A 27615-nucleotide genomic window follows, 5' to 3' on the forward strand; every position below is an offset into this window, starting at 1 on the left:
AAAGTGGTTTACATTAGAATCATCTTGTTTCACCCCTTCTTTCAAAAAAAAAAGGAAAATAAGAATAATGAGAGTCCTCAACTCAAGAAAAATCCGAGGAGAAAAACAAAAAATAAAAAACAAGAATCTTAGAAGAAGACCAGCCCCCAAAAACTAGAATTGATCAAGTATACACAGACATATGTGAGCAACCAAATGAAAGTAGACATGCATATGGTTATCTACTTTTCAAATATTATGATTGAAATTTGGAGAATCCTCCAGTTTCAACGATTTTCAAATTTCGTTTACATTCCGGGAAAAAAAAAGAACACAACAACAGTTGTATCTTGTGAAACCAATTAACTTTCACCCAATGTCGCTGTGGCAAAGACTTCCATCAAAATTGAAAGCCGTTGCGTAAACGCGTACAGAAAGGACAACCCCTACGGCATTTTTTTTCTTTTTTAGATAGAATTGACTCTTGACCATGTATTGTGAACAAAATCAGGGTTATCCGTCTCATATCAGGCCACGCTTTCATCAAAATAAGATTTATATGTTTGGCTCTCAAAACTTATTAGATTTTTGTCGCGAGTGTATTTGGGTGGCTATCAGAACTACGTAAGTCATCTCTACTTTCAAGCTCATGCGGTTCATTATGCAGTAATTACGGATGTTTTTTTATTTCTGGGAGATTTGTCACAGTATTCTCGCATGGATATTCTATATACTAAGTTCTTTTATCAAAAACTCCCGCCATACTCGATCCGTACAAAACTATTACATCATGGCCGCGGAAAAACCTTACCATGTACACATCAATTTTTTGTGCTGATCTAGCTAGCGTAATATTTATTATTTCGTTCACCTTAAAGTTGTCTGACCACAATCTGGTCAATGCTCTACTCCAATGATGTCTTCCCTGCATACGACTTTTAACAAGAGCCGATGTGAACTGCCTGCCATGAGCACACCACCTTTAAACCTGCAATATTTTGACAAACCCAATGAAAACAAAAATGGTTGAATGTTTGTCGCCGTACAGTTTGCAATCGTCGCACGATAAAAAATTTTGCGGCCAAAGTCCAAGTTCATAATGCACCGTCACCGTCAAAGGGTTCACCAGTCCGCCCTTCACATCTTCTTGTCTATTCCTCAATACCGAACTGTCTTGGATCACCTGAAAATGCTATATATACGTGCGTACATGTCTTGGGTTTTTTACATTGATTATCAAGACCACCGCACAGAATGGCAGGAGCATGGACGCCTAACCGAGGTATTTCTGACCGTGTGTATGAATATTGATAGTAGTCCGCTAACCAATTATTCGCTATCTCCATTCCCCCGCATCATAAAAAGAAAAAAATGTTTGTAATGTCTCTATAGTTCGGTAAAATATTATTTGTGTTCTATAGTACTTAAGTTGCCTAATTCCGATTCTTGGGTGGCGTAAAAGGTTGTTATTATGATGCTCTTAGCTTAAACAGGCAGTGATCATCAATGCACAACTTTTCCTTTCCGTCCTAATTATCGGTGTTAATTGAGTATTATTGCCACGTCTATTTGACTAGTAATTCTTATCATACGTTCAGAAGTAAGAAAACACCTTCATTAGCTCATCGGGTCGATAGTTTATCTTAAGGAACTATTTCAGTGGTGAGTCTCCTAAAGCACAACTGTTTTCCAAGTTTGAAAGGTAAAAGCCGGTGGCCGGAGTTGCTCGGAGTTCCGGGAAGGATGGCGGAAACTAGAATTCAGATGGAAAATCCACGTGTCGATGCGATAATTGTGACGGAAGGAACAAGCGTTCCTAAAAACCTTCGCGATGACCGGGTGTGGGTATGGGTTGACAAACACGGCATCGTCGTCAGGATCCCGACCATTGGGTAGACCTTACAAAGTTGCTAATTTTATTATCAAAGTAAATAATCCTACGTGAGATAGTGCCATATTTGCAATCACAGTTCTTATTTTTTAATTGGCGGATGTATCTCTGTTCCGTATGCTTTTTAATAAAAATAAAAGTTTGGTTTACGACCGATGCACTTCCAGATCTTCCAGGAAGACAGAATTGTTTACTTATAGTTATAGTTTTTATTTTTATTAGATTTTGGGGAGGATAATGGCATAAGAGGCATGTTTCGTAGTAAAACAAACATGGAGATGATTGAAAAACCAAGGAAAAAAGCCGTAGTCATGCTCAAATCGAATGGAGAGAACGCGGAGAGAAGCAAGGTACGCCATGGCGAATGACACATGTAAATAATTTTTATTTAATAAACTAAGGTCGGTCTCATGCCCCTAGATCAAACCAATATTCACACGAAACAGTGGCACAATCTTATGGAACATGAAATATGAACATTGTTTGTGGGAAACCTTCAAATAGATTTCAAAGCTCAAGAGAGGGGAACATCTATGTTTTTAGAAAGTCAAGATAAATTAGGATTCATGATTTTCCGCATGTAACATAACACAACCCACATATTTACATGAGGCAATCGACAAAGGCTTTACCGCTTAGTGACCCAATATATTACCGTCGACCCTCAGTAGATGATTAATGGAAGAAAACAAGAAACTGGAAACTCGTTTTGATGGTTAACTGTTATTCTTTTAAATCATCCCATTGTGCTAAATGACATGGATCATAAGTTAGCATCATATCCAAGTTTATTCGCTAATCTTCAGATACAAACATCAGACACTGAATATAAACAAGATGGAGATTTGTGAATGATCTATGTTACTTTGAGATTTGTGAATATTTATAAGTTCACAAGCCTTTACTTATTTTTAAATATACGAATGGAATTGAGTGAGTCATTTTTACAATAAGTTTGATATGTTTGTCATCCATAAATTGGACTAAAAGTTAGGGACTGTATTTATGATTGTGAACGCGCTAACCTGGGGTAGGTAGTCATGAATATAAGAGGCAGTCTCCAAAAACAATTAAGGGTTTTATAGTCAAACACTTGTGAAAGATAAAAAAGTGCTTATGATCTAGAGATAGAAATAGAGACATATCTTAGAGAGAAATGGACAGAGCTTAGGGATCAAGTGGTACTTGCGACACGGCAGCGACTGCGTCGCGATGGCGATGACGACACAGCCAAGACGGCGTTCAATGCTTCAAGAACAACCAAAGAGGAGGATTCTTGGCACCTTCTTGGACAAGAACAGATAAAGAACCTTTCGTTCTTGAAGTAGGTTCCAAGTAGACCAACTACAGCGGGGGACGATGGTGACGGTTCCTCCACAAAGACCTAGTTGTGGCACGGTGTGACGACGTTCTCCCATGATCTAAAAGTAGGTAAGGATCAACTCCCAACGGGAAGGAGGGCGGGAGCGAACTAAAGATAGACTTTTAAAATTCAATCAACTCCAAGTCTGGTTTCTTGGGCATGCAGTCCTTTATGTAGGGTCAGGGCATGCCCAATCAGGCCAAAACAGGAAGGAACCGTCCCATAATGAGCGGCCTTCCCTTAACGACAAAATAAAAGAACATTCCATGGGATGGGGCCCAAACACGAATAGGCCCGTCCACAATTCGACAAGAAAATTACAATTGCACAAATACGAAAAGAAAGACAAATCGGCTAATGACTTGTCCTTCAGCCAAGTACTTGAATGACAGGTCGCAGGCATCTGCTCGTGCTGCTCGGTGTGGCAGCTGGCATCCTTTGGTGTCGGCGACGAGATGGTCCCCCATCATTAAGACTGCTACTTATCCCTCTATTCTTTATCAAATCATGATCAATCAGCTTCAGATAAATTGTATGGATGTCAATAAAGGTCTGCAAAATATTAGTGTATCACCTACGGTTTGTGTGAAGTATAGACATAGAAAGGATTCTATTGTCTATACTTAGATGGAAGGAACAAACTTTTCTTAAATTGAATATAAATAGATTGATTCTTTATAAACATAAAAAATACCTCTATTTAATTCATGATTTCCTGGCGTTCTTCCCTTCCTCTTTTCGACGAGGGGGGTGTTTTCATTTTTTATCTTCCCCCCAACCATTAGTGAGTAGTTTTTTTGTTTACAAATGGTTCACAAAGACTGTTCGGTTGGGATTTTCTATAATTGTATTTTTTTTGTTTGTGTTCATTTTTATTCGTTCATAAATCAGAAAAAGAGTATAAGTTATCCTTAATTCTTTGATTAAACAACAAATTTATAATGTTTCCTTAATAAGCATAGAATTGAGAAAGGGTTAAACCACAGAAAGCCACAAATCAAGTAGAATATTCTTCCATGTATTATATGTTTATTGTTTTCTAGATAAAACCAAAAACTAACTCTAAGAGAAGCAATAGTTTTCCTTTTTTAATCAAATACAATTAAGGAGAACATAGATAATGTTGGTAATAACTTCAAAGATAAACTTTATTTCAGTATTTTAATGTTAGGAAATCAAAGAAAAATAATTAAAATAGCTTACATTATTTGTTTTGGCCAAGGGTGCCAGGGTTTCCCGCAGGAGAACCCCGAACTTGATGTGTTGATGCCGAAAAGTGTGTGGCGGATCTATGGTTTTTTGGTTCAGTTAAAATGTATAACTGGGGCGTTGGAAAGCCCTAGGTCTTGGCTATCACTTGCTGTAATAACTAAGCACAAAAATTCAGCGTGGAAGGCAAGAATCTCCCATTATGCACGAACCTCTAGTGTCACTCCCTTTCGGGCTAAGGATGCATTTTTCTTCAGTTTCCTCCAAACCTGATGATCTGATTTCCTTCTTCACTAAAGTTTGAAAATCAAACTAGTGTGGATAAATGGGTATAAATAAGGATCATAGATGCTCACTGTGAGAAACCTAGAATGTGTTGCCAGCCTTTGTCAGTTTGGCCAGTCATCCCCCCCCTTTACAAGAAATAAGCCACCCACTTGAATTTCTCCTTAAAAATAGGCCTCTCCTTTGACTGAGCTTAAGCTCCTTTTGGGATCCATAATGGGTTTCATTGTGCCTTAATTCCCTCTCTTCTCCACCATTAATGTTTCAATTACCCAAGTCCTGTTATATACGAAGCTCCAAGGAAATCATGAGAAAAATGAATCGCCTGATTCAAGGAAATCAAGTGGGGTTAGTTTATAAATTGTTAAACCTCATTAATAAGGACCAACTATAAATTTGAGTGTTAATCTCATTTTTGGCATTAATAAGTGATAATTTGTGTACATATTCTTGATATAAATGGTAATATAAATCATAGGAACACATTTTATCATTTCATATTTGTTCATATGTTCACAAATGATTACAATATTTTTTCCTATTCCTAATATTGTAATGCAATAAGATAGATAAAATATATTTAATTTTATAGGATTTTTTTATCAGACTACCATGATTGGCATGTCTTGAGCATCTGGCATTGACATACTAACCACATATTAGTCACCGAACATGAACTGAGAATCTTATGAGTTATATATTGACTCAGACTTAGTTGAATCAACACCACCTATTGTGCACTAGGTGCACATTAGCATGATCCACAACCCCCACCTGCTCCTGCAATCTTTAAGAGCCTTGGTCAGTTCCTAAAATTAGTTACACTTCATGAACTTGAAAAAATACTCTGGTCCTTGACATAAAGTATTGATAGTCAAGGAGATAGATGGAGTATACAGCTATGGACAGATGGGAGGGAGAGACTTTGGGGAGAGGAGAGAGACATGAGAGAGATGTAGAAGTAGATGGGATATTTATATAAATGGGATAGATGGAAGTGAGAGAGAAAGGGGGAGAAAGAGAGAGGGCGATGGGGGACGAGAGAGAGAAAGGGAGAAGGGAGATAGGTGGGATAAATAAAGAGAAAATATTCAGAGAAAAAGTTGATGCATCTTGGTTGATGATAATGCTTTCGTCATGATCATCCTCCATGTTTATAAGTGATGATGACCATTACAACTTCATTTCACTCATTATCCTATCACCATATTGGGAAGTGGTTTCTTTTGATAAAAAATCATCATTATGTTTGAGAAACAACTGCTTGGTTGTGGTTTAGCTTTTATAATTATGGTAATATGACTGTTGTGCTAAAATTATTTGGAGCATTTTATGTAATTTTCTTATTATCTACATCATATAATACAGGTCCTTTTTCTATTAATAAAATAAATAAATAGAATCAAGAAATCAGAGGTATTTTTAGAATTTAATATGATTTATCCTAGGTATCTGACATCAACAAGTTCACAAATTCAAAAAGTACAAGATGACACAAACTAAAACTCCAAATTTAATCATTGTAAGATTTAAATTTCCCTCTTGGGTAACATCAATAATCTTAATATGTTTTATTTTTAAATTTTGATTAAATTTCGTTAGACATCAATAGAATCATTGAAAAGATTCAACGATGCTTAAACAAAAGTCAAAATAAGTTTATTTATTCTATATAATTTTATTAACCGGTCATTTCCTTTTATTTGATGATCAGGGTAGATCATAATGAATTTTAAGTAATTAATGTTTTGGAGCGTATATCAAGGGTCAATCTTCCGTATAAAGTTCCATCAGAAAAAGTTCCTAAAATATGGAGAAATATGGAGAAATCACACATTTATATCTCCTTCAAGTTCATTGGCAAAATATATTCATTACAATGCACTTGTGATGCTTACAATGGAGCCCATGAATAGATGCAATGAATGAGTGAATTATGATGAGATGGTAACACACATATGATAAGTCTTTAAACAAGTGTTTTAACTATTTCTAAGGTAACTTGAGAAATGCATCAAAATATCCATAGAATAACACTATATAGTGTGACTCATATGAGAGGTATGGGCAATCCTGAGGTAATTGGTGTGCAGACATTAAGGATATGTAGTTGATGATGGTTTGTGGAAATACAACAAAGTTAATCGTGTATGAATCCCAGAGTTATATTATACCAACTTGCTAATGAGGTTGATGTTTGGTTCTATTGCCTTGGGTTGGATGATAGAAAATAATTGTCTATGTCATGAAAGCATAGATGGATTCAAAGTTGATCTCTGAAATGTAATACATGATATGTACTTTATGTTGGGTTTTGTGCCTTGGTTTCGTCTATGGAAAACATGTTCTATGGATGCAGAAGCCTGTCAGTGATTCACAATTGATCTTTAAAATGAAATGTGGCATCTACCCTTTGGGGAACTTGTTCCACCCTTGATTTTGGCGCTGCAAGATCATTCTGAAGCCGTTCACGCGTACGGCCTCTAAAAGAATCCATGCGATCATCTGGTTAGATCTCCATATCTTGTTCTTCAACTCTTCTTGAAAATCTATAAGATCTCCTCACCATGAAGACACTCTTCCTTGGATGAGGGGAGAAGAGAGAGGAGAAAGGGGAGGGGCTCTCAAATCAGGGTTGTGTGGGTACTTAATATGAGACCCCTGATAAGCCCAAGTTTCGGAGTTAATGTCGTCATTTTGATTCAGACTTAAACAACAATATTTATGAAGTTTTTCCACTTAAATACTCAATACTTAATATAGGGAAAGTAAGGGTTCATCCACAAAGTGGCAGAAATTAAATTTCAGAATTGTTTTCTCAAGCTTGGGATGAAGAGAATGATTTTAGAATATTACAATATAATTTTGGGATTTTTATATATTTTAGATGATTTCCATAATTCTCTTTGATTTAAGTTGAAGCCAAAATACAAATAAAAACACACAATAATATTTTTACACTATTTTTTATATTTTTTCTTAACAAAATAAATCAGAAATAAATATTTTTAGAATTTTCTGTAATTAAATTTACAACAAAAACAACTATAAATATTAAAAACGAGAATCAAATATTTTTTTGAGAAAGGTTTAGGTGTTAAAATCACCGTAAATTGATTATATGAATTTTATGGGGATTTCCTAATTTTTTCGAATTTATAAATGTAGAAAATGATTTTTCTGATTTTTTCTGATTTGTTTCCTATTTTTAATAATTTTTAAATACTAAAAATATGGTATTTACCTACTATGGCGATCGTCGGAGCGACGACGGTGCGGCAGCGGCAGAGTAGCGGCGGTGGCAGGCCAGATGGGCCGGCAGGCCTGGTGTGGCCCGTATAGGGCTGGCCTTAGTGGGTCAGCCCACTAAGGTTACCCAACTTTGGCTGAGTGAAGACTTAGCCAAATGGGCTTAAGCCTTATTGGGCTTAGCCCAATGGTCAGGACTTAGCCGATTTGGCTAAGTCCTGCACAGGCCTACCCGGTGCCCTGCGGTCCTTTGCGCTGACTGTGCACAGACTGGCGGGCATAGGGCTGTCCCTGCCGCACGGGCACCACACGGCACCGCACGATGGCAGCTAGAGGACAGAAATTTGAGTTTTGCAATGATAAAAATGATATTTTAATGCATTTTTTTGGGATTCGAAGTAGGGAATGCTTGAGGGTCTAGAGAGAGATAGGGAGATATTTTAGAGGGAGAAATAAACATTTTTAGAGTGATAAAATGTTGAAATGAGATGATAGAGAGAGAAAATGATGCGATAGAGAGAGAAAATGAAGAGATAGTGTAGAGAGAGTTTGAGAGGGAATTTGAAGGTGTAGATGAAGGAGGTTTTGTATGAAATTTTGAGGTGATGAACGGTGGATATGGATGAAGGTCTAGAGAGAGAAATAACAGATTCTCGAGAGAGAATGGGCTGAAATGAGGAGATAGAGAGAGAAAATGAAGAGAGAGTGTAGAAGGAGTTTGAGATAGAATTTGAATGTGCAAATAAATATGCTTTTTCATGAAATTTTTAGGTGATTAACTAGGGGTTGAACGTCTAGTAAGAGAAAAAATCTATTTTAGAGAGAGAAAGGGAGAGAAAATGAGTGTTTAGAGTGGGAAAGTGATGGATTTTAACGGTAAATGGATGGGAAATGATGGAGAAAGTCGAAGTCTAAGATTCTAAAGCCTCAATGCAAGTTTATTGAGCCCTCAATGCTTCCCCTCGATTATGGATCCTTATATTTTGCCAGGATCAGACGTTTTTCATGCAAACAAGAGACAAGATCAAGAGAAAACTTCAATAAACTTACATTATGCAGGTTGAACAACCTGGATTCTGAAAAATGCATTGTCCTGTTGGCCCACCACTTGTTAGAGCATATCCAGAATGAGGGAAAATGAAGGAGAAAAAGTCTATTTATACATTGGGAGAATTACTAAAATACCCCTTTGGGCATTATCTATTCTCTTTTCTTACCATTTTGCCTCTTTTTCTCCATTGGTTCAGAGCTTTGCCTTGTACTTTCTAGTTTGTTTCTTTTGTAAGGTGTTTGAAGGCCCAATAGGTAGGCCAGGTTGTGGCCCAAGCCCCTCTGATCTCTCCTTTATAAGCCCACAACACCGTTTCATCATTTGCAACCCATTTTGATAATCACTAAGCTCCCAAAAATCTCCAATTTCCTAAGAATTGTATCTTCTAATTCTGATAAATTTCTGCACATTTGGAACTATAAAAGACTCATCAGTAATCAAACTTATTGACTTCATATAAGACAATAAAGTTAGGGAAAAATAATCATAATGTGCAAAAGTTGAAAGTTCTAGATAATGAATAAATACTTGGTTAATTCAAATAATAACATGATAAATTATAAATTAATAATACTAAAAACATCAAAAATGTCTGAAAATATATGTTCATTTATGATGTTATCAACCCCTTTCCCTCTTTATATTTCACTTAATATTTTTTTTCCAGAAATGCTACAAAGTAAAGTATATCCACCAATGCCCTTATGACCTTGTGTGTGTGACCCTCTAGGCCCCTATATCATTCTAGTTAATAACTTTAGTGGCCCAATAACATTTACTAGCCCACCTTATTAATTAACTATATCAACATATAATTTATTAAATAAGGGTCGATTTAACCCAATTGATAGGTTAAATTTCCAGCTTGTGGGGTGCCAAGCTACACCTCGTGCCCTAGAAGATACCGAGTAGTCTCGACTCTCTCATGGAACCTTAACTGCCATCGGGTATCCTACATATATAAACCATCATTTGTGTGAGAATCTCAAACAACTTAGAGTATGGTTTATCGTCAAACCATAGTCCGTTATTCGACTAGTACTGATGGGTAACGGGGATTATTGGAGAACGCCTTCTCTAATATCCTCACTACCCTGGCCAGGGATTTTTCTACATCGTCCTCCTTGAGACAATCTCCTCTTATACCGAGGGCAGATGATCTCGTCTTGACCACTCAATCATCTCCGTAAGCTTCTCACTACATCCGATCTATAACTTATTTGAGTACTATGATTAGAGGCTCGTAAATAACAATCAAAACGTAGTCCATAGATCACTTGTACAAGCGTATGTTGAATCAACCTGGTTGACGTTTAGGTATAATACCATTCAGGGATTTGTACAGATCAATTTAGTGAAATATTTCTCCAAAGAGCACCCACTATCTGTTATTAGAGTCGCCACACTAATAGCCACCGGGTCATCTATACTTATCGTACAAGTAGGATTAGCTAGTGCTTTTCTATCTGGATAAGTTGATTTCCATCTCGACTATCCATCAAATAGGAATATTTAGAATATATGTTTAAAGATTAATGATCATTGTAATATAATCTCATCGTAATTCACTAAGTCATTGCATGTATTCATGGACTTCATTATAAACATCACAGGGAATAATGAGCGCAAATATTTTATTCAATGAACTCAAATAAAATGGTAGTGTGATTGGCTTGACGACCACATAATATCCATCACTTTATGGGGAACTTGCTCCACCCTTGACTTCATCAGTTTGAGATTTTTCTTAAGATATTTACATTTCTGGCCTCTTGAAGTATCCACGCGATCAAGTTGCATTTGGATTTCTACTTCTTCTCCGACTCTTCATGAAAATCTTGTAGAACTAACTATGAAGACTATCTTCTTGGATGAGAAGACAAAAGCTTCCAATTAAGAGAAGGGGGGCAGCTCTGGCTGGCCTAGGTGCCTAAAATGGGTTCCCCTTCGCCTTGTTTATCTTAATTAGGATTTTTCTCTAGAACCCATCAAATAAAATATATTCACCAATTCCCCTATGATCGTATTCGTGTAATGCTCAAGGCCCATGTATCATTCTATTTAATAACTTCAGTGGCCCAATAAAAATCATTAGACAACCTTATTAATTAACTATTAATTAACAATATCAAAATATAGATTAATTCACTAAGGATAGATTTCACCCGATTGATAGGCTATGTTTTCCGCCTATGGGTGACAAGCTACACCTTATCTTCTAGAAGATATCATGGAACTTTATCTCCAAAGATCACCTACTACATGTCAATAGAATCGCCATAATAGCAGCCACATGATCAACCATACTTATCAATAGTGCTATTGTAACTTGATAATTTGAATCCATCTCAATTATCTATCAGATATGAATATTTAAAGTACACTTTTGAAGACTTGCGATCACTATATTATAATATCATCATAATTCACTAGGTCATTTCACATATTAATGAACTTCATTATAAACATCACAATACAATAATAATGAACATAATATTTTATTCAAAGCACTTAAATAAAACATGGTGGTGTGATTTGGCTTGAGAGACATGTAATATTCATTATTTCATTTACATCACAGTTGTTTAAGTGGTCTTTACTATTGAGACATCAAAGATGTCTTGTATATGGATAGTTGTGTTCAAGCTAAGGCCTACAAGCTCTTATTCATGGAGTTCCAAACCATCTTACCTTGGATGCAACAAGAAGTTCATAAAGATGTTTAAGTGATCAAAAAAAGATTTTTGGCTCACGTATTAGAGGAAACAAGTCAATAAAGATGATGTGATAAAGTCCATGACCAAGCTACTATAATATCAGATAAAGCTCTCTAATAATTTTCCAACACATCCTTACTAACTGAAATGATCACTAAAGCTTTGATAGATAACCATACCTGAAGTCATCCTAGGATCATCAAGCAGATAAATGAGTATACATACATAGTAGCTAATGATAGTAAGGTTTATGAGAGAGTCAATATAATCATTTGTATCTTTGGAGTACAAAGTGTACCTTATGGCCCATGCATCGAATACTCAACCAATAGACTTGATTTGATCACCTTTTCATTAATTAATATATATGTTACTTAAAATAATTAATTATGTTTCCCTATAAAGTTTTTTGGGCCTCTAGAGATACATGAGTTTATTATATATACAATGTCATAGAGTGTCAAATGTAAATAACCATTTGGAACTCAAAAGATAAACTTAAAGATAAGGGATTATTAGGAAAAATTCTCATTAAGTATAAATAAGAGCCTCAAAATAAAATTCACCCAAAACTATCATTCAAGTGCATACCTTTAAACTCAACTTTAAGGTTAAAATTAGGTCATTGGTTGATTTTGATATTAATCAATAAAATATATAAACTGATTCTGATGTAATTCTGGAATGTTTATAAACGAATGATTCTAGATAGTGGTAATTTATGTGCCTTTATAAACTAATGAGTTTATGTCATCTCCACTTGGAATGGATATTAGGGATTCAACACTTTGCATTAGTGATTTGGGTAGGATGAGAAGGAATACATTTTATGTACAAGGTACTGATGTGATTAAGACTGTGATAAGAGAGAGTGGTAATAGTTATTTATTAGTGACGTGAAGGTCGATAAGAAGAGCAGTCTGTAGGTTGACATTAATAGGATGAATGGAAACTGGAAAGTAAGATTTTCAGAAAACATGAGGAGATGACAAATGTAGAATATGAGTAAGAAGCGAATGTGATTTGTTGATTTACTGAGGAAATTACTGATTTATTGTTTTACATTTTTTATGGATAATAGCACAAATAAGTTGATACGGATAATGTCCTAGATGTGTAATAATGATGATGATGATGATAGATTGGATTGGAAGTGATGAAATGATAAAAATATAACTAGTGGATGTGTTGAAGGAAATAACTAACTTTCATTCTGTACGTTTCATTGTGATCAACATGATTTTTAGATGCATATCAGACTCTCCATTTGTCTGTTGATGTTAGTTAAACCCCCAGGACACCAACAAGCCTAAAAAGATTTTCAGAAACCTCACTCATTCTCAATTAGCCTTCTAAGGGAAAGCAAATTCAACTATAATTTTTTTAAAAGCTGCAGGTTCATTCTATAGGTCATACCATATTGATGGATAGTAGAGAGAAAGACATAGTTGTCTTCAAATTTAAGCTCGATCAGCCTTTTGGATCATCAAATATCAATCCTTGAAGCTGGATAATTCATGGCTGCTGATTTAAACCAAAGATTTCCTCTCCAAATCCTTGTTGTCAATGACACATTGTAATTAGGGTTTTTGTATGTAGTTCTGGAATTACATCCAATGATTGGCTTGGATTCTCATGCATCATTCTCCATCATCGGCTTTCAAACTGTTGCATATCCCTTGATAAAGAAGACAAAAAAGATAATGGAAATAAATAAGATGTGTGTTTGATCGATGTATGTTAGTGCATGCCACATCCAACCATTTTCTTGATCTATCAATATAATAGCTCCACCTAGGCTCCATGCATACACGTGCATGTGAATACAGAATTCGATTGTGCATGACATGTGGAAAGGCCTCGTCATTTTTTACTTAATTAATATAAAATGAAATATGAGTCCAAAAATCCAAACAAAACTGTATGTTTTGTAAATATATTCCTAAAGATACTGTAAACAAATTCAAGGAAACTCATATTCTAACTCAATTTATTTATTTCATAACATAAAGTGAAAAAATCCATATAAATTCGTAAAATTTTAAAACATCATTGTAAACATAAATAAATCATTTTAGGCTTGATAACATGAACATATAATCAATTTAATGAAAATAAATTTGTAAATGCGGTCATATCAACATGCCACAAGTCCTTAATATTGCTATCATTCATGTCCATGCTCTTATTGTGTGCCTTCCCCTACTGATGCAATTGAAATGGCCAACAATGATGTTGGATCGGTTACCCAGCTTATACAGAGGGAGGAGATTTGATGTTCTTTGGATTGCATGGACATATCTGAAACCTGGTCTCTTAAAAAATGAACATATCTTGGTTGAGGAATTGAGAAATTGTGGATCTGATCTGTACAAAGGTGATTTGATCGTCTATTTTAAATTTCCTTATGTTTATTTTATAAGTATTTTACTGCATGAATCTATAAAATTTCACGTCAATCATGGCTAAATAACCCAAAACTTAAATACTCACAACGCATATTATGATAGTATTGTTGAAAATATGATGATAGATACGTCACAAACCTTAGTATGATAATATTACTAAAAAAATAAGAAAATGAATTCAAATTATTACTAGAACTAAGATTTTGTGAATACAGGGAAAATTGTAGTCAGTAGATGTAATATATTTTGGATTTTTTTTTAAAGTTGCGTTAGTTTCAAAGTGTTAGAACATTAATTATTTATGCCAAGTATACTAAAGTAGTAATATTCAATTGATCCTTATGAATCCTTGAGTGATGTTATACCAAAATTTTAATCAGATTGATTCATGTCATAAGTGTGCCGTTGGGTTTTAGAATTGAGAGAACAAATATGTCTTGAGATGGATGATTGTGCGTTGACAATGACCTAGAAGTTCTTATCTATGGAATTCCAAACAATTTTAGCCTGGTGCAGAAAGACTTTCACAGTCAAAGCACAAACGTTCATCCAACACAGTGGTGGCAAGTGATAAACACAAATCATGCAGTTGGGCAACAAGGCGCCGATTGAGGACATACTCAAATCTTAAATTTTGATTGAAGGTGTTAGTTTAAGTTGCTATGCAATAACCTAAAGAAGTAGAGAATTAGATTCTCCAGTTGTATATTTTATATTATAGTAAAACTCAAATTTTCCATTTGGGGTATGCATCCCATGGTGATGATGTGCCCTAACAGTTTTTGTGTGAATTCCCCCAAGAAAATAACTTAAAACTAGGACTGAACAAGAATATCAAAAAAATAAAAAATACAATGAAGCTCTATCATTCTCAAACCCCAAAGTCTTCGACGGAACCATATTGCTTGACCTACTAAAACTTGTTCCCCAAAGCCTTCTTCGTACCGCCCCAAAAGCCTTAGCCTGACTGACCAATAAAATCTAGCAAGAACAATATATCTCTGAACAATATATTTTCCCAACAACACTTAGTATAACCATTTGATGGAGTATGCTAGCCCGACCCTCAGGAGACATCTTCGGAGCTAACCTAGTCGTCATCAGCAGCTCTGATGGTCCGCTTCCAGTCCGATCCCCACGCCAAGGTGACAGTAAAGATGCCCGGGTTTTAATAATCCGGGTAAAGCCACTAGCATGAATCAAATGTTTTGTCTTTCTGCTGCATGTGCTTGTCGTGTTTGTTGCCTTTCCCATTTTTGTATGCTCAATTTTATGTGTTTTTATTCGTCATGTTGTGTTCGACATGTTCATCATGTCACATTTGACATGTTCATTGTGTCGGGCTCGTATCGTCGCATCATTTAATTTCCATATATCATTTTCTTTGTGTTGTAAAAGGGGTCCCCTTGTTGGGCCCCTTATTGGAGCCTTTGTAAAGGGCCATCATGGTGGGCACCAAACAGACCCATATCTGTTTGCAATCGTAAAAGTTACACCTTGTTTTTCAGATCTCACGTAGGAAGAAGAGTGGAAGAGGAAGCAGAGAAAAGAGAAGAGAATATGCCCAGAAGACAACATCCGTTCTGTGCTAGCGACTCATCTTTGTGGATATTTGAGTTACTTTTTTGGGCAAAATACCGTTGTGCCACCAGTCCGGCCATCCGCCTGTTGAATATTGTCATGTAAAGGATCACTACGGCAGCCCATCCTGTGACTTTTCCATCAAATTCCTAACCCTTGGTGAAGGGAAATAGACTCAACGATGGGGTGTCACGCGGTTGTTTGCCGGTGCACTGCCTAATCCATCATCCAACACCGCCATTAGTGACTCTATCGAATCCATGTGAATCGACGCATAGCACTATGATAATCTCCTATTTGGATTTAAAATTATCCGTTGGTGATTGAGATTATTGAATAAAAATATATTAAACCGTACTTAAAAACCTAGTTAGTGATGAGTACGGATTGTCTCCACAGAGTTTGTCATTCAGATTAAGGAATTACTTTCTTATAATAGTGATGATCGACAAGAGGATTTTAAAATTTGAACCCCCGTTGATAGGTGCATTAATCTTAGTAAGAGGCTTGTATCCTAAAGGAACAGAAAATTTGTTTAATCTACGTCGTCTATTTCATTCCCTTATAGCACATTTCTCAAGGTAGTTGTTTTGATTATTCAAGCCCTCTTCTTTATCTCCTTCACTTTCATTATGATTATGTTTTGTGATCATCTACCATTCATGATGAGATATATCCTTCAAATTTGTAAAAAAGGATAGAGTTTTTGAGATGAGAGTTGTACCTTTTCTTTATGTCTTTGTCAGTCTCGTAGAGTTGATTGCACTACTTTGATCACGATTACTAATAGAGAGAAAATCACCAAAATAAAAGAAATTAAATCCTTAACGGCTACCGTTCCCCAGTACTGGAGCCAAATGATAAACTGAATTTTAGGGTTAAAATTATTCATTGGTGATTGAGATTATTCAATAAAAATATATTTAACCGTACTTAAAAATACTTAGTGATGAGTATGGATTGTCTCCATAGGGAACAATAATTAGGGAATTACTTTCTTATACTAGTGATGATCGGCGAGAGGATTGAAGAAAACAAGACTCGAGGACGTGAGCTGGTGATATTGATAAAAAATACATAAGTTATAAGTTCATTTAACTGAAAGAAAAGAGTTAGTGCACGTGATGGACATGATGATCGATGATGGTATGATGGTGATAGTGATTGGATTTGTAGTGGTACGATAGCGAGGATGGAGAGACGAGAAAAGAGAGTAAAATGAGAGTGCAACTATGATTATAAACCCTAATTACGTTAACTATGGTCGGGAAATAGACAACGTAAGGCGAAGAGACTTGCCTTAGATTCTTACGTTTCGCCAAGATCACGACAATTTATGAGTGAAGCTAAGCTCCTCCTCTTCTCCAATGCTTCTCCCCATGCACCAAGGACACCAAGAATGCTCTTAATGGATCACAAACTAAATATCTTTCAACCAGCCTACACAAGAAGGAATCGAGTTCAAGATAAAATTTACAATGATCCATGCTTCTATTTATAAATCAGAGGGTGTGGAGAGAAAGAGGAGGGGAAGACCAAGCAACACTAAATATTTCAACTCAATCGAAGTTGTAGATCAAAATTTATAGCTGTTTCAAGTTGAAGAAATCCTAGCCCTTTAAATTTTCTCTCTCCTAGTCATCATCATTGTTTTTCGTGCATGTTGAGAAGTCAATTTGTTTTGGATTCTGTGCCGCTTGATCTTCCACACGCGCTTTTCATATCCCAAGTGGTGCTTGTCATTTTTTATGCCCCTTATGCCTAGAAGGAGGACAAAAAGACAAAGGAAGGAAAAGGACAAAAGAAAAAGAAGACTCGCGGCTGGCATGGCAGCGCATCAGCGTGCGCCCTGTCTGTGCGAGATCATTTTCTTTAGAAACATTGAATGGACGTGCATGCACCACGTTGCTGCTGTCGGAATCAGAGGAGAGATAACGCAAAAGTAGGTTTTTGTCTTATATTCCTTAGTCTTTGCATAATTTATTACGAAAAAATGGCTTCTTTTTGTTGGTTCGTCCATGTTACCCTACCCTGAAAATTGAAAAGCACCTATTCGTTAACATTGATTGCAATCATCACTTCACAAATTGCGAACCAATGATTGCCTGCTAAAATGATTGGCCGACGCCAATCATAAAGTTCGTTAATGATTAGCTGACGCTAATCATGAAAATAGGTTCTAATTCATCTCCGTTCAAAGAAACAAATGGAGAGACATGGCGCGCAAAATATAAGGGCTTATTAAATATTTAAATTTTATATTAATTTAAATAAAATCCTGAAAAAAAATACATATAATATATATTTCGAGTTAGAAAAATCATATCTTTCCAAAGTGAAATTCAAAAAATTTGAGAAAAATCATATGTTGTCTCAAAAAATTATATCATTTTAGAATATATGGTTAGAAAAATCCCTTAAAATGCAGCGAATTGAGAATTTCATTCTAGAAATAGATTTAATCATTTTATGCTTGATAACATGCAATTATGGGCAATTTAGTGGAGATAAACATGTAAATATAATCATATAAGGCACTAAAAATGCATGTTATCAGACCCCCTAACTGAAAACATTGCTAGTCCCTTAGAAATGGCATTTACAATCTATTGGTTGATACATTCACCTTATAGTCCTAACAACATGAGCTTGAAGTTATTATGATATCAATTACACCTCTATGTAAGATTACACCCATGTAATGCAATGATGCCTATGAGAGACTCCCTTTTGATCTTAAAAAGAGGTGGTGGTCATGAGGAGTGACGCCTACTTCTCGTCGGGTATGATACTATATTCTAGGTAATGCTTTCCCTTACTTTCTCACATCACTCACTAACATTTGATGGTTCCCCACTAAGTTTGCTCCCTCCTGAGAGTAAGAGATAGTAATTATCCACTTCTCTTGTAAACACAGAATATCAATTGTGTATCAAGGAATCAGATGTGATGAGGCTCCTATCTAACTATGTCTAAAGATAGACGAGAATGAGGAATGACTCAAAAGAATAGGTGAGAGGTATGTTAAGGATGACTGAGGGGCTTAGAATATTTAGATAGCTTACTCCCAATATATACTAAAAGAGTAGAATGGTATGAGAAAATGAGTGAAGATGGAGGTTATCGACTAAGCCTAGATGATAATTTGATCTACATTCATAACAAATAAACAGAGATGCTTCCAATATATAAAAAAAAACTCCACAAAATATTTTTCTTTATTTTTTACTAAATGTTCTTTTTTTTTAACAAGGGTGAAAATAATTGGAAGCTTAATATGGGAATAGATAATGGTTGATCAACTACACAACATTAGATGCATTCCAGTCTAGTACCATGAAGATGAATTCAAAAGAGAGGACATATACATAAATAGTGAAAGATATACAAAGGAAAATATATCATAATAGGGGGATATCACAGAGGGAAGAAGAGAAGAAACTTGGAAGTAAGCATATCATAGTATTCTAGGACTAGGGGGGAATAGATGGACACCTCTAAGAATGTGTTAAGTTGGGTTAATGGTCAGGGTAAGCTAGGAAAAATAAGTGAAGAGGATACACGTGTAGGTTTCAAAAAGGTATTTCAAGGTGCTCAAGGAAAGGTGATTCTTTGCTTGAGAATAGAAAAATATGAACATTTTTTAACTTAAGAGAGATTCACTTAGTGGAGATTAGAACTCTACACATGATTCGCTCATTGGTGGGTGGATGATGGGTAGCTCACTCGGCATTCCCCTAAGACAATAGTACTTCAACCCTTTGATTTTCATGTCTGTTTCTCACCCTAACAGATATCATAACCATTTGGAAGAAAAAAAAATGCATCTAGACCATGGTTCATACCATTAAGAGGTGTATTTGATCTGCTACACGAGCCTAACTTCTATACTCATGCTGCAAGAACACAGGGTGAGTATTTCTCCAAGTTGGCCATGATTAACTTCACACAATTATATGCTACCCCCCATCTTGAAAGGATTTAAGGAAAAAAATTTTGACACTAAATTTCTCCCCCCCCCTCCCGCACTTGAAATATGTATAGTCCCTGATGCAAGAGAAGAAAAAAATGTAAGGACGGGGATTGTCCAACCGGGATTCTTGTGCTTCCGATCTCACTATCTTGTCATGGACCCTTGTGCTTGATATGGTTGCTTCCATAGTTTATTCTCCTTAAAACCCCAAGTATCTAAAAAGAAAGTTAAAAGAGATCAAATGGAAGATTAGTAAAGTAAAGGTAAAAAGTGAAAGAAGCAAATATAGGAAATAAGCAAATTATACTAATGTAAGACTGATAAGCCAAAAATAGGGTAAATTTTATTCAATTTTAAACCCTTGTCTTTGTCAATTTTAGCTTATACAATAAAATTTATAAAACCTCACTTAAGATGCACAATGATGGGTAGAGGTATCGTCCAAGGGCGGCTAGTAAGGAGTTCAATTCGATAATTTTATGATAATTAGGATTAACTTGATCTTCAATGAAAATCAAATTAACCTAATTAGACAATGAATTTAGAGGGGGAGGTAGAAGAGATGAGAAGAGTAGAAGAAATTAGGGAACTCTAAGTTGAATTAATTGATCGAATAAAAGGATCAAGGAATTCAATTTAGAGGGATTAAGAAGAAAGTTTTGAGTTGGTTGGTTGGTTTTTGTAGATTTGATAATTCAGAACTAACTACACTTGATGGCGAGGCCGCCAACGCATTGACATTGGACGCGTCACCACCGTCAATCGAAGTCAACGTCACCGCTACGGACACACCGCCACCATCATCGGACGAAGTCAACACACCGGCGTCACGCACGTCTCCACGCATGCACGCTCCTTCACACATCATGACACATTGCCAACGGCAAATCAACAACTGCCCCTTGATGTGACACGAGTCACGTCTCTCATCTTCAATTTCTCGTCTTTAATTTCTTGTCGTTAAGTTGTATTTTCTTTCCTCCAAGGCCTATATATATAGGCCATTGTTTCAAGAAACAGTTAGGCAAGTTTATTTTAAGAATTGAGTTATCTTTCTCTTCTTGGAGTGCTTGCCCCAACCCTACCCTCCTTCTCGCTATCTCCGATCTCCACTACCGCCGTTGCCGTCACTGCCTCGCATCGCCGGCTACCTCTGCTCCCTTCTCGCCCTCGCCGCTCGCCCAGGACAGCCCTAGGCTGCCCGACCAGGGCCGCCGAGGTTGCCCCAGGCCGCCCGAGGTCGCCTGCCCAGGACCACCCCAGGCCGCCCACGCAGGGCTGCCCAAGGCCGCCCCAGGCTGGCCCCCCAGGCCGCCCAAGGCCGCCCCAAGCCGCCCGCCCAGGACCGCCCTAGGCTGCCCACGCAGGGCTGCCCAAGGCCACCCTAGGCCGCCCGCTTAGGGCCGCCCCAGGCCACCCACACAAGGCCGCCCAAGGCCGCCCCAGGCCGCCCTCCCAGGGCCGCCCAAGGCCGCCCAGGCCGCCCGCCCAAGGTCACCCCAGGCTGCCCCAGACTGCCCGCCCAGGGCAGCCCGAGGCCACCCCAGGCTGCCCGCCCAGGGATCGCCTCAGGCCGCCCGCCTAGGGCCGCCCTAGGCCATCTGGCCCAAGGCCGCCCACGCACGCTACGTGCCCATCACCCGCGCTTCCAGACGCCCTCGAAGCTTCTTACCGCGGTGCATACCGTTTAGGTTTCGCGACGCTGCCTCGAACTCCAGAAGGGGGTGACTCTCCCCTTGACCCCCCAGCAACTGACCGCGCAGTTGGATCCGCGACACCATGTCATAGTGCACATCAATCATCCCGCCAATGAGCCCCACGCCCACGCACTCCGGCCACTAAAGCACAAAACGTCTCATTGCCAAGGCCGCTCAATGCCCGAAATGTCTAGATCTTCTCGTCTCGTGGGCCGGTCAACTCCCGGAATCGTCCAGTCTCATCACGAATCAGAATTCCCTACAACCTCTTCACGCACTACGGTGCCGAGGTACGCCTGAACTCTTTGGTGTTGCCGTGTTCTTCGTCCAGTATTCCACGAGAATTCTCCACCGCCAACAGGTTTGATTTGATTTGGAATTCCCAAAATCTCTCTCCTTTGTGTGTTTTCCTCGTGACGTAAATTCGTGTATTGGATTTGGTGCTTTAGCATCGTCGCGGTGGTTGAAGATAGTACTCCCACCCTCGACGAGGAACGGGGCTGCACCACCAGCATTTCATCGATTTTACGCTCTGAATTCGATCGTGTGGATTTATCTGGTCTGTTTTATCCATCCTACCAAACCCATCAGCACCCTCCTTCTATCATTGTCCCATCCCTCCTCAGTCGCCCTTGTTCACCCTAGCTGTCCTGCATCAACACTATTAGATAATAAATAAATAAATAATAAATTTTAATACCCTAGAATTTAAAGTTTTTTTTTTAGAGTTTTCTTTGGGAATGCACTTGAATACCTAGTTAAATCTCTCAAATTCTCCTCTCAATCCTAATCAGGGCTTGTACATGCCGCTCAAGCCAAGCGATTTAGAGGTTCGGATCAGAATCAAGAAGAAAGATATAGAAATTCAACTAACAACATCCAAAATGCACCAAAATTCAAATACAATGAAGCAAAATGTACCAAACAGGTTGATCCAGGCTGGGGCTCTCTTTGTCTTGCAGCTGTGATAGAGAACCATCAAGAAGAGCACCTCTCTCAAAATTTAGCTTTATACTTAGGTTACTTGGTAAAAATCAGCATTTTACCCCCGTTTAGTACTCAATTTTTATCTATCAATGTAGGCTAGATCTGAATGATCCAACTGTACAGATAGAAAGAGGGGATCAAGACGAACAAATCCAAAAAAATTCATCTCAATCGAACTTCAGGATCAAAAGTTATTAATAAATGAACTTTAAACCAATTTAATCCATTGGATTTAAATTCATTTATTTATTCATTTCTTTTTTTAACACGCAATGACGTGTCGCTCTCTCATTGGCTGGCGCATTTTGAATTCTCCTTTTTCCAGAAAATTCCTTTAAAAATTCTGGAATTGCTGCTGGACGCCGCCCAAAGTAATTGTGTATATGCCCCTTGCGCACTCTCTCCTCTGGCTTCTCCTAAAAACATTAAAACAAATAGTAAATAATTGCAATAAAACCCTGGAACAGTTTAAATAGTATCTTTACGCCTGAAACCACGATCGAGAGCTGTTTTTGAGGGCATCATTGCAACTAAAATGTACAAAAAGCCCCTCAAAGTTTGAAACTAATCTTAATACTCATTTTTTCCTTATAAATGTATCCTTTTTTCTTCATAAAAATGCATTTCTTCCTCAAATAAATCTCAGAAAAATCCAATAACATCCTAAAAAATCCTAGAAAATTCTAGAAAATTCCTTGATTCATCCCCGAACTAATAAATCTTGAAATTAAATATTAAACCTGCCATTTTCATTTAAAAATAATTATTTCAAGCTCAAATAAATCTCTTAAAATTCATAAAATTAACAGAAAATTAGGAAAAAATCATAAATCACTTGAAACAGTATTTTCATGTAAATATATGATAACAAACCCTTTTAATCTCGTTAAATTCTTTAAATTGTGCGAAATTAGGGTGTTATCGAAGACTAAACCCCTAGTTCAAGAAGGTCTATCTTTGCTTCCATAGGTTCGGGTTCTAGCTCCAGGTATGGCTTTAACCTTCCTCCATTCACCTTGAACTGTCGACCTATCTTTGGATCTGAAATCAAAACAGCTCCATAATAAAACAGTTTCATGATGATAAATGGACCATTACATCTGATCCTAAGCTTTCCTAGAAACAATTTCAATCGAGAATATTGAAACCATAATTTTTTATTCTCATAAAAATTTCTTTTGTTTAACTTGCTATCGTGAAAGGTTTTCATTTTAGCTTTGTAAATTACTGAATTTTCATACGCTTCATTTTTTGGAGTTGTAGCATACAATTTTTCCCTGCATCTTCCATAGCAAGATTTAACTTTCTAATTGCCCAATAAGCTCGATGTTGAATCTCAACAGGAAGATGGCGGGCTTTTCCAAGTATGAGTTTGTAAGGGGACATCCCAATGGGCCCCTTATAAGCTGTTCTATAGGCCCACAAGGCACCAGGTAATCTTTCGCTCAAACCCTTACCATCTGGCCATACGATCTTTTTAAGGATATTTTTGATTTCATGGTTACTGACCTCAACGTGGCCATTGGCCTGTGGATGGAAAGGAGCTGTCATCTTATGATGAACCAATCTTATGAGGAGGTACCTGAAATGTGTGTTAATCACATGGGAACCACCATCACTAATTATTGCTCTTTGACATTTGAATCTAGAGAATATATGTTGAGTTAAAAGTTCCAATACTACCTTATTATCATTTGTTCTAGTGGGTATTGCCACATCCAACTTAGACACATAATATAACGCCATCAATATATATTCATGTCCAAAGGATGGTGAAAAAGACCCCATAAAATCTATATCCCACAATTCAAAAATCTCTATCTGTATTATCTGTTTTAGTGGCATGGCATCATTCTTTCTTAGATTGATCATGGATTCGCATTTTCAAAAATTTTGCAAAATTCATATGAATATTTAAATAACGTTGGCCAAAAACTTGCATTGAAGAAATTTTGAAACCATAATTTTTTATGCGAAATGTCCCCCACAAAAAGATGAATGACATAACTCTAGGATATTCATATGTTCGTCTTCTGGAACACATCTTCTCAAAATTTGATCAGCCCCTAAATGAAATAATTCAGAATCTTCCAAAAACTAGTATTGTACTTCTCTCATAAGTTTCTTCTTATCTTTTTCAGACCAATTCTCCAGGGTTCTACCTGAAGCTAAATAGTTATGTGTGCAAACTATGGGACTTTTCTAGTGCTAATCTTAAGGATATGCTCATTAGGGAAATTTTCATCAATAGGGATTGGGTCACTAATATCCCATCGGGATAAGTGATCAGCTACATAATTTTCAGATCCTTGTTTATCCTTAATCTCTAGGTCAAATTCTTGCATTAATAATATCCACCTAATTAACCTAGGTTTTGCCTCTTTTTTAATTATTAAATATCTAATAGCTGCATGATCAGAGAATACTACTATTTTACTACCTAATAAGTAAGATTTGAATTTATCTAATGCAAAGACAATCGCTAGAAATTTTTTTTCAGTTGTAGTGTCGTGTATATGGGTGTCTCCTAAAGTTTTTGTTAGCATAGTAGATGGCCACGGGCTTCTTGTCAATCTGTTAACCAAGCATTGCTCCTACTACAAAATCGAAAGCATCCCAAATAAGTTTAACTAGGTAGTTCCAGTTTAGACTTTGTAGTACTGGTGCTTTCACTAGAGCATCCTTTATCTGCAAAAAAGTGTGCTTTAATGCATCGTCAATTATGAAGTTCAAATCTCTAGCCAACAAGTTAGTCCACGGTTTTGATAATTTAGCAAAAGCTTTAATGAACCGTTTGTAGAAGCTACTGTGGCCGAGGAACCCCCTAAGTTCCTTGGTGTTGGTGGGGAGTGGAAGGTTCTAGATCACCTCCACTTTGGTCTTGTCCACCTCTAAATGGTTGCTGACCAAGTGCCCCAGTACTATTCCCTCTTGAACCATGAAGTGTGACTTTTCCCGACTGAGTACTAGCCGTCTCTCCACGCAAATCTGCAAAACCTTTACTAAATTAGTCAAACGTGTTAAATTTTTTTCCAAAAATGGAGAAATCATCCATAAAATTCTCTAGACAGTCTCCAATTAAATCTGAAAAATAAAGCCTTCATACATCTTTGAAATGTAGTTAGTGCATTACATAGTCCAAATGGCATTCTTCTAAATGCTAAAGTTCCAAAAAGGCAAGTAAAATTAGTCTTTTCTTGATCATCAGGGTGAATTTCTATCTGGTTGTATCCTGAATATCCATCAAAGAAACAAAAAATAGTTTTTTCCTGCTAATTTTTCAAGGATTTGACCAAGAAATGGCAGTGGATAGTGATATTTCTTTGTGACTGCATTAAGCTTCCTATATAATCAATACAAATCCTCCAAGTAGGTGGGAGTCTAGTTTGAATTTATTCCCCTTGATTATTACAAGTTACAGTGATTCCTGTTTTCTTACGGACTACATGCACAGGACTAACCCAATGATTGTCAGATATCGAGTAAATAAATCTAGCTTCTGACTATTTTAATATCTCTTTTCTAACTACATCTTTCATGACGGGATTTAATTTTCTTTGACATTCTCTAGTAGGCCTACAATTTTCCTATGTAAAAATTCTAAGAACACATGTAAATGCACTAATGCCTTTGATATCAGAAATAGACCATGCAATGGCAGATTTATACTTTCTAAGCATGTCGAGCAATTCTTTCTCTTGTTTCAAAGATAAAGATGATGAAATGATAACTGGAAAACATTATCTACTATTAGAAATACAGACTTTAAAGTTGGTGGTAATGGTTTTAAAACAATATTTACATCAAGAGGGCATATATACATATCAACAATTGAAGAGTGAAAATTTCTTAAGGAGATTCATGTAAAGAGTTGTAATCAATATGCTCAAAAACATCGAGAAAACTTAATGCTTCGGACAATTTTTCTAGATATTTCATTCACTTAGTTATGTTAATCTCCACTTTTTCTTTACCAACTTTAAGTTCTACTATTCCCTCTTCATAAAATGATTGGAGCATTTCTAATATTATCGGTCACCTTCATATTGGCGATTATGAAATCAACCCTAAAATAATATTGTTCTATTTTGACAACAACATATTCTAATAACCCATTATGGCAGCCTAATATAACCATCTGCTAGTTGTAACTCTAAAAAATCGGTTCTAATTCCCCGCATTTAAATTTATCATATAAGGCTTGTGGCAAAGAATTGACACTATCTCCTGAATCAAGTAATGATTTAAAAAAAAATCATTTCTCCTATCTCGCACTTGATTAGGGGGGCTCCTGGATCCCTACGTTTTTCTGGAAGATTTTGTAAAATAGAACTAACATTTTCTCATAATTGAATTATCTTATGCTTTCGGCAAGGTGTGCACAGATTTTTCAAAATTTTTGGATAAGATGGAATATGTTGGATTGCTTCAGTCAAGGGAATACTGATAGTTACTTGTATAAAAATCTCTAGAAGACTTTGATCATGAGGGTCTGGTTTAACTCTAGAGTTTTTTAGAGAACCAGGGAAAGGAATGGTTGGAACATGACCTATTCGATTAGGCTCTATTTTGGTAGAATCATCATTATCTTCTTAACATATTTCTACTTCTTCTCTTTGAATTTCAGAAATATCCAGCAAAACTTTCCCATAGTGTAATTTAGAAATTATATGCATGGTTTCGTGCGAAGATGAATCATGACTTTCGATAAAATATAATTTCCTAGGATTATTTTGGGATTGAGTTGGGAATCGACCTGTTTCATGGATGGGGCATCCATTAGGCTCTTGAATTATTTTCTTCTCTCATTCACTCTATTTCCTTCTTTAATTCTTGTAGCATTCCGATCTTTTGAGCTTGCATCTGCTTCATTTTATCTTGTTTCTCTGGCAAATTTGTGTGGAGTTCATTATACGAAGGATTAGTAGCTTGGTGGAAGGTATTGTGATTACGCCTTGGATAGAAATTTATGTGTTCCTACTGAAAAGGAATAGCATTTTGATATGTATTTCTTGGCATATTATTCTTTAGATAGCCGCTATCTCAAGGATTCCAGGAATTTTAAGCTATAGGTCTATTCATCTTAGATTGATCAATAACCATGATTTGCTCATGCATTGGACAATCTATTTCTACGTGAAGTATCCATTTCAATGATGACAAAGTGAAGTATCCATTTCAGAAGAATGAGAGGAATTGGGTGATTTTAAACTATCAATTCGTGT

General features: G+C 36.6%; 1 long non-coding RNA gene across 1 annotated transcript; it reads left to right on the forward strand.

The window, feature by feature from the left end:
- Nucleotides 1-703: 703 nt before the first annotated feature.
- On the forward strand, nucleotides 704-2019 carry LOC144702595 (uncharacterized). Its single transcript, XR_013581270.1, has 2 exons — nucleotides 704-1261; nucleotides 1674-2019. It is a non-coding gene; the product is annotated as an uncharacterized LOC144702595 (long non-coding RNA).
- Nucleotides 2020-27615: the final 25596 nt, after the last annotated feature.

The sequence above is a fragment of the Wolffia australiana genome, chromosome 4 (assembly GCF_029677425.1).
Source record: "Wolffia australiana isolate 7733 chromosome 4, ASM2967742v1".
NCBI lineage: Eukaryota > Viridiplantae > Streptophyta > Magnoliopsida > Alismatales > Araceae > Wolffia > Wolffia australiana.